The sequence below is a fragment of the Plectropomus leopardus genome, chromosome 11, assembly GCF_026936395.1.
Source record: "Plectropomus leopardus strain MGB_pleo_1.0 chromosome 11, ASM2693639v1, whole genome shotgun sequence".
Taxonomy (NCBI): domain Eukaryota; kingdom Metazoa; phylum Chordata; class Actinopteri; order Perciformes; family Serranidae; genus Plectropomus; species Plectropomus leopardus.
Window position 1 is genome coordinate 9,038,953 of NC_142186.1, and position 12,461 is coordinate 9,051,413.

The window sequence follows — 12,461 nt, forward strand, 5'->3', positions numbered from 1 at the left end:
AAGAGGTCAGAAGTCAACTTCACATTAAATGTTATGCAAAAACACTTTTCTAGCCATGACTGAAACACTAGATCTCAGCACTGGAAGGGGAGACATTTGGTTGTATATTGAACTGGTGACAGTAACTTTGGGTGCCAAACTTGAAATTGTGTTGATTGTATCGATCATCTGTGCTCCTGGGGGGAAGATGTTTTTGAAGCAACCATTTTTTCACCAACATAGATGTAAAGTGTGCATGTAACTTGACTGGTGTATGGAGACATAACATTGAGTGGCAGTAATTCTGGTTTTATAATATTTAGATTCACTTTTTGAGTACATTTGTGCCTCTCAGTTTTGTTAAACAGCTTCCGGGGTGGCAGTTTGTAAAAGCTGCGATTAAAACTGACCTTACCCTGCCAAAAAGTAATTATTCTTAATATTATCCTGTGATTAAACGTCCATTTTTATTGCCATTTTCTACAACAGTGATGTAACGCCAATTTTGCTTGCTGTTCTGCCCTGCACAGTTCTACACTGACAGGGCTCTCTTGAGAGAGATGTATGTTTCAAGTTGATTTAAGTCTATTTAACAATAGAGCAGTGTGTATCATGTAAACGCAGTGAGGTTATGTCCTCTGGAACTTGATATAGTTGAATTTGACTATTTTAAGGCCAGTTATACCTGGAAGCAGGTATGCCGGATTACAAGAAACTGATGCAGTTCTGAATCAGAGCGTAATTGAATTGGGCTTAAACAGAGGGTGTAACACAGGTTTTTGTGTATGAACGGCAGGCTGACTCCCTCCTGCAGTGCACGTTGTCACAATCTGTTTTAGCATTGATCCATGAAGGCTGTGGAGTGTGTCCCCATCAAAACTTAAAATACTTAGTACATGTTTTATATTGAGAAAGGAGGAAAGGCCAGACTTTTTATATAAAACAGTAAACCAGTTTATATGGTTATTATTTAGTAGTGTTGTTGATGGATTAAGGTCTAAATCTTGATATTTTGGTACAAAGTATTTAGAGATCCCTGCAGCATGAAGGAGTGACTGGGCATGTCTTCGGCTATGTTCACACTACAAGCACCTTTGGCCTAAATCTGATTCTTTTGCTCCTTCCTCTGCAATGCCATTCATTTTTTCCTGGCTTGCAAATATGATGCTTTGTGTTGTTGTTCAAATGCCCAGATGTGCGAAGCTATAGGTTACATTTGAGGCAATTGAGGGCAGAGATCAGTTCTCATTGGTGTCAGATATATGTCAATTCAAACATGAATGTGAACTGTCAAAGGCAAACAGATTGTATCTGAGGAAATAATCGGGCATTAAACCCTGTAATATGAATGTTGCCTTAGCCATTGATGTAGTATTAGATCTGGATACTGCACCCCAAGATGGTGCTTATCCAGTCCAGTGAGAACTGCCTGCTTAGCAAATACACCAAAAAAGTTTCCGTCTTCGGGATTTACTGATCTTAACCTCCGATCACCTTCTAGGAGTCCTTTGAATTTCCAGGGTAGAGGCACTTCATCCCAAACTCTGGGGCTTAATTTCTCTATACATGTGTATCCATCCACCTGCTTTGTATGTTTTCTTTATACACATTTTGAATTAATGTGTAAAAAAGTGGAAACTGAAAATTCCTTAAAAAAAGTAGAACTTAAGTAGGTAGACAAGTTGGTGTAAGGATAAAAGCAAAAAAAACAAAAAGTATGGTGCAAATGGAAATTTACTTAGTGAGTAAATCATAGCCTACATGAAACAAATTATATGTCCACTTAAGCTTTCGCTCCACTGCAACAGACAAAAATTCCAGATCTGTGTAGACCGATGAGGAGATGCCCTCATGAGTGAAACATGCATAAATACCATATATACATCATGTTTTCAAAATGGGCACATTACATGATTATATCATTTAATATTATTTTCTTATTTTCTGGTTTCATGGTGCTCGACTGAAGAATTAGCGCTATCAAGTGTTTCTCCTGGAGTGTTCAACTCATAATATTTAAATGACAGCAGGTGATGGACACATGCATTTATGCCTATAGTCTTTTTCAAATTTTCTGGAACTTTGTTTAAAATTTGCACTGAATTTGGATGGAAAGATGGCATATATGACAGTTTATTGTTCTTTCTCTTAATCCTTATATTCTTTTCATATAAAATGTACAAACTGGCCCATCATATCAGTTAGCAGTGGCCTCAGTACAATAACATTACCCTCAAATCAGTGTGTGATGCGTTTTCACTCTACTGTATGCCTGTTTTTGTCGAGTCCTGTACTCTCTGTATTTGTTGACATCCTTCATCATGCTGACGCCATCATATAAGCAGATCTGAATGGTGCTAAACACTCGAGACCAGCTCAGAGTGGATGCTGTTTTTCGGATGAATCGGCTGCTCAGAATAAACAGGAACGCGTCATTAGAGGGGTAAATGGAAAAGTGAGTGTTTATGATCCCAATTACCACCTTTGCTTTAGTGCCTACTTTAATCATAGCCATATCCTTTTTTTTTCTCACTCAACACTACAAAGCCTCCCACTACAACACCACACACGCACACAAATAAAACTGAGACCTAAACTGACTCTATTTGTTTCCAACTGCCATGCGACGTGGAACGGAAAACAACTTTGTCGCGCTTATGGAATTTGGGTTGGCATTTTTCAATTAAATACAAGTTTATTTGCTGACTTGTTTCAGCGCCTACAATGTGGTTCTTGAAGTCCACGTGCAATATTCCTCGCAAACTGTAAGAGTTTTAAGGGGCTTTCCTTTTTTAGGCCGACTGGCTCACACAGTCAAATAACCTGTGGCACAAAACCTTTCACCATGATGATCATCATTATAGTTAATCACCATTCATTTCCAGTTTCACAAGAGCCCACAAGATCAAACATGGAGTATTTTGAGCATTTTCCTATGGCATGGTCTGGAACAACAGTTTGGAGTAATTGAAACAATATGCGGCATATCAACACTCACAGTTACTGAACCATCACCACAGTTTGCAGATATCGTGATAATGATGTGAGCTTGTTTTCTCTTTGTTGCTGCACACAATAGCTGGCACCGCAGCCGAGCCGGTTATATGACACACCAGCAACACCATCTTGTGGACAGAACAGGTAAACTCACTCACAACTCAAGCAAGGGTCAACTGTGGAACCTGTGGTAAACAAAAGTGTTCCCCTAAAAAAACCCTAAGAAATGAATCAAAAACACTGGCTGCAATCTCATTCTGAGGTCACATCAAGTCTGACATGAAGACGTTTGCGGCAGGGAAGTAAAAAACACTTGCCTGGACACAACAAGAGCAGGGCTGCCCCAGTCACTTGAGACCTCCACAATACGCTACCCAAAGACGTTCCCGTCTGTTATGGCCAACATTTGATTTGTGGTCTTTGTCTCGGAGACGGCGTTTCCTGGATTTGATACATCTTCACTTTGTGTCTTATTTCACTTCCTTTTCATGTTGTGCACGCCAGCGATGAGGGCTGGACTGCAGTATGGTAAGATGCGACAGTTCAAACACACTGTGGTTCATTAAAGACATCCTGTTGGCTTCAAGAGGGAAAAAGATCCCGAACCAGCCTAACCGTTGCTCCGGTCTGCCCTCTAAACCCACACTGGCCAGACCACATCAGCGCCGAAGCTGGAAATCACAGGACGGCCGTGGTCAACCATACACACAATACCATTTCCATTTGTCATGTCTTTTTCTGCACAGTGTTCAATAGCCGCTGCAGTTAGCGAGTGTTGCTCCAGGATGCCGGTAAGCTGCGCAGATGGCGCTCTGTGATGTTTAATGTCACGTTTGTAGTGGCAGGACTGTCACAGCAGCCCTCAAATACTGATGAATTAAGCCCTCGCTTTTACTGTACTTCACACAATGCTGTGCTTTTTATTTAATGAGACAGATTGTGTTCAAAGTGAGTGTAATAAGAGGGAACAACCACTGGCTGTAACTAATGGCATCAGGCGGAGGAAACATGCATTTCATGCATTAGAGGGAGAGTTTTGGTTTCAGTAAGTCATGTTGTAATGAGCTGAAGGAGTCACCACCTCGACTGACTCATAGGAAGAAAGTTGATAGCTGAGGTCGGGTCAGAAATTGTTGGGTTCGGGGAGGAAACACAAAGAAAGAAAGAATCCTGAAGGATCAACAGCATCCACCATGGCCTTGCTGTAGATGGTTAACTTGACATCTATTTGGGAAACGGTGGTCACAGTTGTTGAGAAAAACAACCTCTGAGGATAAATTCAGTAGTCTGAAACATAAATGTTATAACTTCTTTAAAAAAATCTCTAAATCTCTCAATATATTGTTCCAAAGTGATACTTTTTCAATATACACCTGCTGTCCAGTATGACATTGCTGCATTATACAGTGCACGTAGCACAGAGACACATTTTGTTTTTTTTGCAGTGTTGCCTTAAAAAGTGACTTAAGACATTGGAGTGCCAACTTTAAGGCTCCGTTTCGGGATGTTTACATCAAATTGGTTTTACTGGTGAAATGTAGCCCCTATTATACATAATCTCAATTTTAGTGGACTGTTGGTTTTGGACAGTAAACAATTGAGGTCATCTTATTTAAAGCATTTTTCTTTTTCTTTTACACTTGGGGACAGTGGAACAAGCTGTAAACACCACACATTATTGCTTTATGCTGGAGTCAAATGGATTTAGGTAGACAGTACATAGTGGACAGACAACACTCTCTGGACGGCATGGGAGTAACACACAAACAGTCCAATGGGATGGCAGGATTACTGCAAAATGAAACAAGCATGACAATATATTACTATAGTGACATATTTCTCTTACAAAGACTGGAATAAAAAAAGCATATAATATTATTTCCAGTCTAGTATTAATGTCATTATTGTAGTAATATCCAGTAATTGTTCAGATCACCCATGTTTTCACCTTGTGCGGGTAAGCTACCCGACCTCAGTTAGTAAATTCCATTGCGGAGGATGGCAAAAACTTACAAAACATTTTAACACCGGACAGCAATGGCATCTCACAGTACTCCTCCTGGCCTCACCTAATTTACAATCCTGCTCTTCTCCACTAAAATGATGAGAGTCGAAATGCCGACTACCCTCTGCCTTAATCCATGTGAATACAGTGTTATAAAGTTTAAATGGTAAATGTCTTCGCAAAAGGTTACATTCAGCAGTTGGGAAGCAACTTTAACTTTAATTTTGATGTGCCAATATTCATTTCCTTTTTAGCTCTGTTTTGATCAGCACCAACTTCTGAAGGAAAATTGTGTCCGTTTAGCTGGTAAATGCCCCAGCTAGCAATTTCTGTTTCTTAAAACATTCTGAGAATGGTTCAGTGCAACCAATGTGGTGTTTAAGAAATATTTTCAGCAGCAAGTTTTCTTTTAGTTCCCAAAGTGCTCTTGTTAAAGTTGGGCTAACATTCTCTATAAACATCAAGAAATGGTACAAATGTTGTTTTTTAATGTTAACATGTCACATTACATTTTCATAAAGATTCATTATCTCAGTCCTCAATAACATGTTATGAATGTTGATTTGAAATGTTTCTTCCTTTGTTCTCATGTAACATTGTGGGAATGTTTTATAAAACAAGACTCGATGATCTATCACATCTCAAACATTACCAAAACATCCTCATAATGTTGCTGTTATAACGTTACACCTTAGTCAGAATTTAACCTTATAGGGACATTATTTGATATGATAAACATCCTTAAAATGTTCTTTAAACATTAGATCAAAATGTTTTCTTTGAAACATTGCAACTTGTAGGTAGCGTTAGTCAATGTTGTGGGAAAGTTCCCTGCTTGCTGGGTGCTTCATTATGTTAACCAACTAGGTGCTAGCTTTGCCTGTCTGCGGTTTGGTGCAGGACAGGTAGCATACAGTGAGTTTATCAGAGCTTTTGCTGACAAAATCTGCTGTTGCTGGAAACTATACTGATGAGGTGAGATGTGGCGAGAGTGAACCAAAACAGCAAAGTTGCATGTTTTTAATCCAAAACAAAGAGCTAGGAGATGCTAAACCTGTCCGTGCAGCTGAGGAGACCTGCAGTCGTGATAATTCTCTGTGAGATTGTCACCACCAGAGAGTGAGTAGTCATTTGGCCAATTGTTAAAATGAAAATATCATGTGGTGCAGCTTTAATATTTGGTTACAAACTCTTTGAAGTCTGTGAACCACAGACACGAGCAGAAACTTCAGTATCTTCCTTGCCAGGCCTGCCGTGCAGCACTCTTGTTTTAGGGACTTTTCACATTCTGTCTTTTCTTTAGAGAGTGAAACACATGTTCAGTGGGGTGACTGACACGGCAAGTCAAGAGCATTCAACATTTTGCTCTGAAAACCTCTTTGGTTGCCTTGTACCATTCCTACTCTGTTTAATATGGATGCGAACACATTCAAAGTCAGCACTTTAACCTCATAGTTATTCTTTCATTTAGAATGCAATGTGCTCGTCTCAGAGAAGCCATATCAGTGCATATCTCAAAACCCCTTTGCTTTCTTTGGATTTTTCTTGACATTGTGACTTTAACATACATGTTTGTTTTGTACAGTTTCTTCTCTTTATCTTTTGTCTTCTTTTTTCTTGTCTTAAATAAAGTGTGCTTGCTTAGGTCGAGAGCCAGAATCATTTCCCTGTACAAACACTCCTGACTGCGCAGTATATCCTCTTTAACCCTTTGAAACTAGATTGGTTTGGTTTCTTACAAGAACATGTGGAAAGAGGCAATAACTAACTCTGCAAAAATGTCACATTTGCCACAAATTGTGTAAAATCAGTGTAATGTGACAAGAAAATGATTGAAACTATTTTTACTTACTTAATTACTGAAAATTGGTTTTGTAAAAGGGCAGGACTATTATCAAAAAATAGGGAAAAATTCATACATGTTTACAATCATTAGAATTAGATATTTAAAATTACGTTACAGGGAAAAAGTACACATATATATTTTAAATATTTAGCACTTTTTGGGCCATTTTCTTGTTTGTTTTGACTTTTTTGTGCTCATTTTAAGGTACTCTTATTGTAACTTTTATAACTAAGTTCTTGCTCATAGCCTTTTCCCCATTCTCTCCTCAAGAAATAACATCAATTAACTCAAGTTTCAAAGGGTTAAAGTTGCTCTGTGTAGCATTTAAACACCAGTAAATCTGCAGTAGTTGCTTTTGAATTTCAGGTTGGCAACTCACATCTACACTTGTTTAACAGAGCACTGACAAAGCATCACCTGTAAATGCTGTGTGAGTAAACACTAGAAGCAGTATAGGCAGGGGCACAGTTAAACAACTTGAATGAGTTTGTGTTCATGCATGCGTGTGTGTGTGTGTGTGTGTGTGTGTGGGTTGCAATACAGTAGCTGTGTACCCGAGGCTCTCATCCAAACAGCTGGTACCCATCTGTTTCTTCTTCTCCTCCTGCGGCCTGCGGCTCAGGGAGCGAGGTGCACTGGCATGCGGTGTCTGGGTCTGGACCAATAGTGGGGAGGTATGCACTGCAGAAGTGTGCGTGTGTGTATGAATGTGGTTTATGGCGAGCGAGTGCTCCTGTGTGTGTATATGTGGTTTCGCACTCGACTCGTGTGTGTGTGTGTGTGTGTGTGTGTGTGTGTGTGTGTGTGTGTGTGTGGACTCGTGGGTGTAGTAGTAGGGCCCATGTGTGTGGATCATGCGTGCACGCCTGGCCCAGCGTTGCATCCTGCATGCCTGTGTGGTGTGACTGTGTGTGCGCGAGTGTGTTTGGCGGTTAGTAATAATCACATTATATATCCACTTTAATATTGTTGATACACAGTCAAACGTTAATGCAAACATATCTCAAAGCGCTCTGCTGCCCTCTCATTGCCATGCACAGACTCTCCCATGATGCAGTGTGCTCCAAAAGTGACTCATTGCGGAGAGGAGCGTTCAGTCTTTCCATTTATTGTTTATGTAAATCATATAGAGTGAACATAACGTTTCCCGTAGCGTTCCAGATTTCCGTCATTACTTTTTGGCTTTATTGGCGTGATCGCTCTCTGAAAATATGTGCCTTCCATCACACAAACACATGAAAAAAAATACGAGTCTTATGATGCTTTAAACAGAAAAAGGCTCCCGGTGGCTAAGGTGGTATTTCCGTTGGGTAAGGAAGTAGATGCCTGGTGAATGTTAAGTGCTTGAGGGATGGGATGATCTTTATTGATGTGGTGAATGTTATGTCTGAGGCTTTGTGGATAAAACAAAGTTTCTTCCAATTGCTTTAATAAGACGGTTCTCATGTGGAATAATACATGACCTGCCTTGAACCCAATCCCACTTTTTAATAGAATTTGAGGAAATAATTGTAATAATTCCACTGGAGGGCAGTGTTGGTTTAGTAATAATCCATGGCTGCTGCAGGTGAATGTGTGTTAGGGTGTTTGCATAGGAACACAGACAATGTCAGCATCACAGAGGTCAACTGGTGCTGTCTGTTTTCTTCCCTCCAGCCTACTTAGTATGCGCCCACACGATCCCCAACCCTTCCAAATCTTCCACCGTGAGCAACAGAAAGTAGATTTAGACATTCATATTAAATATGTTGTTTGAATCGGGCAGTGGAGGTCAGGTCAGCTCATTCTGAGGGACTCAACCTCGTCTGTGTGACTTCAGTTGGCTCCTGTCCCAGCATTCCCTGTTCAGCACTGGACTGTATGATGATGCAGCACTCTGAAAGCTAGTATGGGGGTGGGGGACACCACTGAGCTATTTTGGGGTCAGAGTCACCAGCAGGAACACAGAGGCATGTAAGCTATGTCCAGACGAGTAGTATGCTGTATATATGGGATCAATATGGGACCGCACAAAGAAATCTTGTACCATTTATTGATCAATTCAATTGACTTTTTTTTTTTAGATTAGATGGTTTATTTTAGGGCAGCACGGTGGCATTGTGGTTAGCACGGTTGCCTCACAGCAAGAGGGTCCCTGGTTCAAAACCCGGTTGGACTGGGGTTCAGTCCGTGGACCAAAGTTTGCATGTTCTCCCCGTGTCTGCGTGGGTTCTCTCCAGGGTCTCTGGCTTCCTCCCACAGTCCACAGACATGCAGCACAGGTTGATTGGTGACTCTAATTTGCCCTTAGGTGTGACTGTGAGCGTGTATGGTTGTCTGTCTATATGTGTCAGCCCTGCGTACCCCGCCTTCCGCCTGATGACAGCTGGGATTGGCTCCAGCCCCCCCACAACCCTTACAGGACAAGCGGTTACAGAAAATGGATGGGTGGTTTATTTTTTGAGGGTGTTTAAAGATTTCCATTTCTTGTAGATGTAGCCAGATCTGTTGATGGTGAATTGTTTGGCAGATTTTGTTATATACTACAACAACAAAACAAAAACAAAGCAAATGGACCCAGTGATTTAACCAGTAAAAACACAAAATCAAGCACTTTAATGTTACGAATCAGTGTTTCTCTTACTCTGTTTAGCATGTCACAGACGTTCAGGAGATTTGTATCAAGAGCCGGATTTTCCACAGAGGTCTCTTCCTTTCCAAAACGAATGGACCCGGTGAGTCAAACCAGTGAAAACACTGAATAATGCAGTTTCACATTACAAATCTGTATTTCTCTGATGCTGTTTGGCATGTTGGAGATGAGCCGTTAGCCCAGCACCTGCTAATGTGTGCTTACCTTTTTTTTTCTCTTCTGATAACTCAAGATCCAGATGTTCAGGAGGTTTTTACTGGGAGCTGATTTTTTTGCAGGGGCCTCTTCCTCGCCAAAACAAGCAGACCCGGTGATTTAAACAAGTAAAAACCCAGAATGAAGTAGTTTTATGTTAAAAATTCAGTGTTTATCTGATGCTGCCAGACACTGCTAACTATAGTGGCTGATGGGAAAAATGCAAAACCAAAGGCCCTATCTAGAACCACTGTTTGGCTTGTCTGTTCTGGGCTACTGTAGAAACATGATGGCACCACATGGCGATCTCCAGGTTTAGGACCCACACCCTATGTAAATATAAACTGTTCATTCAAAAGTAACAAAAACATGACACATAACACAGTAAGGAAAAGATAGTTATTATATTTTATTCAATATCTGCCAATTTATACCCTTAAATCCCTTTTAGGGATTGTACTCTTACTGTGTTTTTTTTCTTTCATGTTTATAGTTTTTTTTCTAGTTAGTTTTGACAAAGTTAATTTTATTTCTCATTTTTTTCTTATCTTTTAAAATAATTTGCGGGTTGTCGCACCAGTCTGAAAATTAGTGAACATGTTTTCTGTATTTTAATTTGATTTGAAGTTTTGATTAACGTAATTCTGTACCATTGGAGGACAAAATATGCAATATCCACAAGTAAACAAGTGTAAAGGAAATAAAACAAACAAACTAACAAACAAAACACTGCCCCCCCCCCAAAAAAAACAAAACAAAACAAAACAAAACAAAACAAAACAAGTAAAACAAAATGAAAACAAGCCCAGAAATAATGCATGTATTTGATGTTAAAGACAATGCATTGCAAAAAAAGTATGTGTAAATATTTTTAGAAACTTTGGTCTGTCGGTGTTTGCATTTCCCTTAAAATCCTTTGCTGGCTGGCTTTTGTCCACACAGACACAGAACAGTAAGTGCAAGACTAATTAATGCAGAGACACAAACAGTAAACTAATGGAAGGCACAACCTAATAGTACTGTTGTTGTTTTGGCAAGAAGTGAAAGTTACAGGCCAAATAAAGACTTCAAACTTGGCAGAATGAGTGAGCGGATCTGAAAGGTAGCTAGGAAACCCCAAACAGGGGAGTAAGAAATGTTACTGGATCACAGAGACACTGGAAGTTTCCTAACAAGAAACATAGCTTAAGTTTCTAGTAAGATTTCCAGAATAATCATGTGTTAAAATATATATTACAGCTTATTACATTACACTTACTACAGTAATATTACAGCAATATGCACAACGATGTATAATATAATATATAATATAATAATATAATAATATAATGCTTTAGATCAGTAGTTCCCAACTGATCCAGTCACGGAGTCCATATTTCTCCTTAGTCATTAGTTCAAGGTGCACATATTATAAATTACCATGCATTCAGCTTTACAAAATGTAAACAACATTTTGGCCTTAGAACACAATGAAATAAAACATATTGAAAGAATAAACAGATATAGCACTTCAAAATAAAAGCTCTGTGCTAGAAATTTGCTGTACTATACTATACACTATACTAGAATGCACCTGCGACCCACCAGTTGGAATCTACTGCTTTAGATTGTGTCCCACAACATACACAGCAATCAATCAATCAGTCAATGCTGCTGCAAAATCACTGACATATTGCAGACTGCGATAATGGGAAAATAATGATTAAAAGAAATAAAATAAAAATCACCATTTCATGTAGTATATTGAAAACAGTTCTTTTTATTTCATCTAAAAATATCTATCGACAAAAAGCTGACATTCAATGGGATAAAATTCTGAAAAGTAATGAATATTTGATGCTTATGATAAGGATTGATGTTTGTTACAAAAAGTAACTTAGAATACTTAGAATATTTTATGAAAGCTTGATTTTGAAAACCACAGTTTGTGCACAGAGCAATATGAGTCTCTGTAATATTAAAGCAGTCCCTAGGGGTTAATTTTTTTTAAATTTTATACAGTTATTTTATACAGAGTACTTTTCTTTTAAGGCCTTAAAAAAAAGTTTTAACCTCACACATGGTGTCAGTTTGCAACACTTATCCAGGTATTTCGTGGTACTGCTTTAGAGAGTAGGTTATTATTTCATTCCATTATTCAACTGTTACACTCACAGAGCCACACATTTTTCAGCTTGTCAAGCAAAGTTAGACCCTTTGTACAATAATGGGATTTTGTTAGGCATCTTAAGCTGCAGAGTCTTTGAGATAGGAACTCTTGCAAAAAAAAAAAAAAAATAGTGAGCCTCTTTGCTGTGAGCAAGTCAAGGTCATCTTTTGAAGATGGGAAACATCTTTTTATCTCTCAAATGCACTCGTTTAGTGTTTAATGTCTGTCCTAATCCTCTTATTGTTACAATCTATTTCCCTCCAGATTCATATCACTTCTGTTTCTAGAATTATAACCTCCCCAATATGCCCATTCAGTAAATAGCTGGTGTAGTGCATGGCCTCAAAGATCCTCTATTACATTAAAAATTTTGACAACAAAAAAAAAACTATCCCATAAATTAATGCAGTTTTAAGTTTCTAGACAGTTGATTGTGTACGTTGATATAATTTATCCCTTCTCCCGCACCACATCATTCTAGGCAACAGCACAACTGCCCTTTCCAGGTCACTGACTGTCTGGTACATGTACTGAGCTGTACACATCTGGCCGTGAGGGGACAGTGAGACATTTGTCACTGACAAGATAATTGAGTTCTCCTTGGCAAGCAGAGGTGATCGGGTACACCAACAACACGTCCTGAGGGCACCAGGGGAGG

General features: G+C 39.2%; 1 long non-coding RNA gene across 1 annotated transcript in view; it reads left to right on the forward strand.

The window, feature by feature from the left end:
- LOC148188198 (uncharacterized) overlaps positions 1-10,017 on the forward strand; it is a 49,123-nt gene extending 39,106 nt beyond the window's left edge. Inside the window, exons 2-3 of the long non-coding RNA XR_015777888.1 lie at positions 9,460-9,541; positions 9,692-10,017. This is a non-coding gene — a long non-coding RNA (uncharacterized LOC148188198). The remainder of the gene's footprint in view (positions 1-9,459; positions 9,542-9,691) is intronic.
- The last annotated feature ends 2,444 nt before the right edge of the window (positions 10,018-12,461 follow it).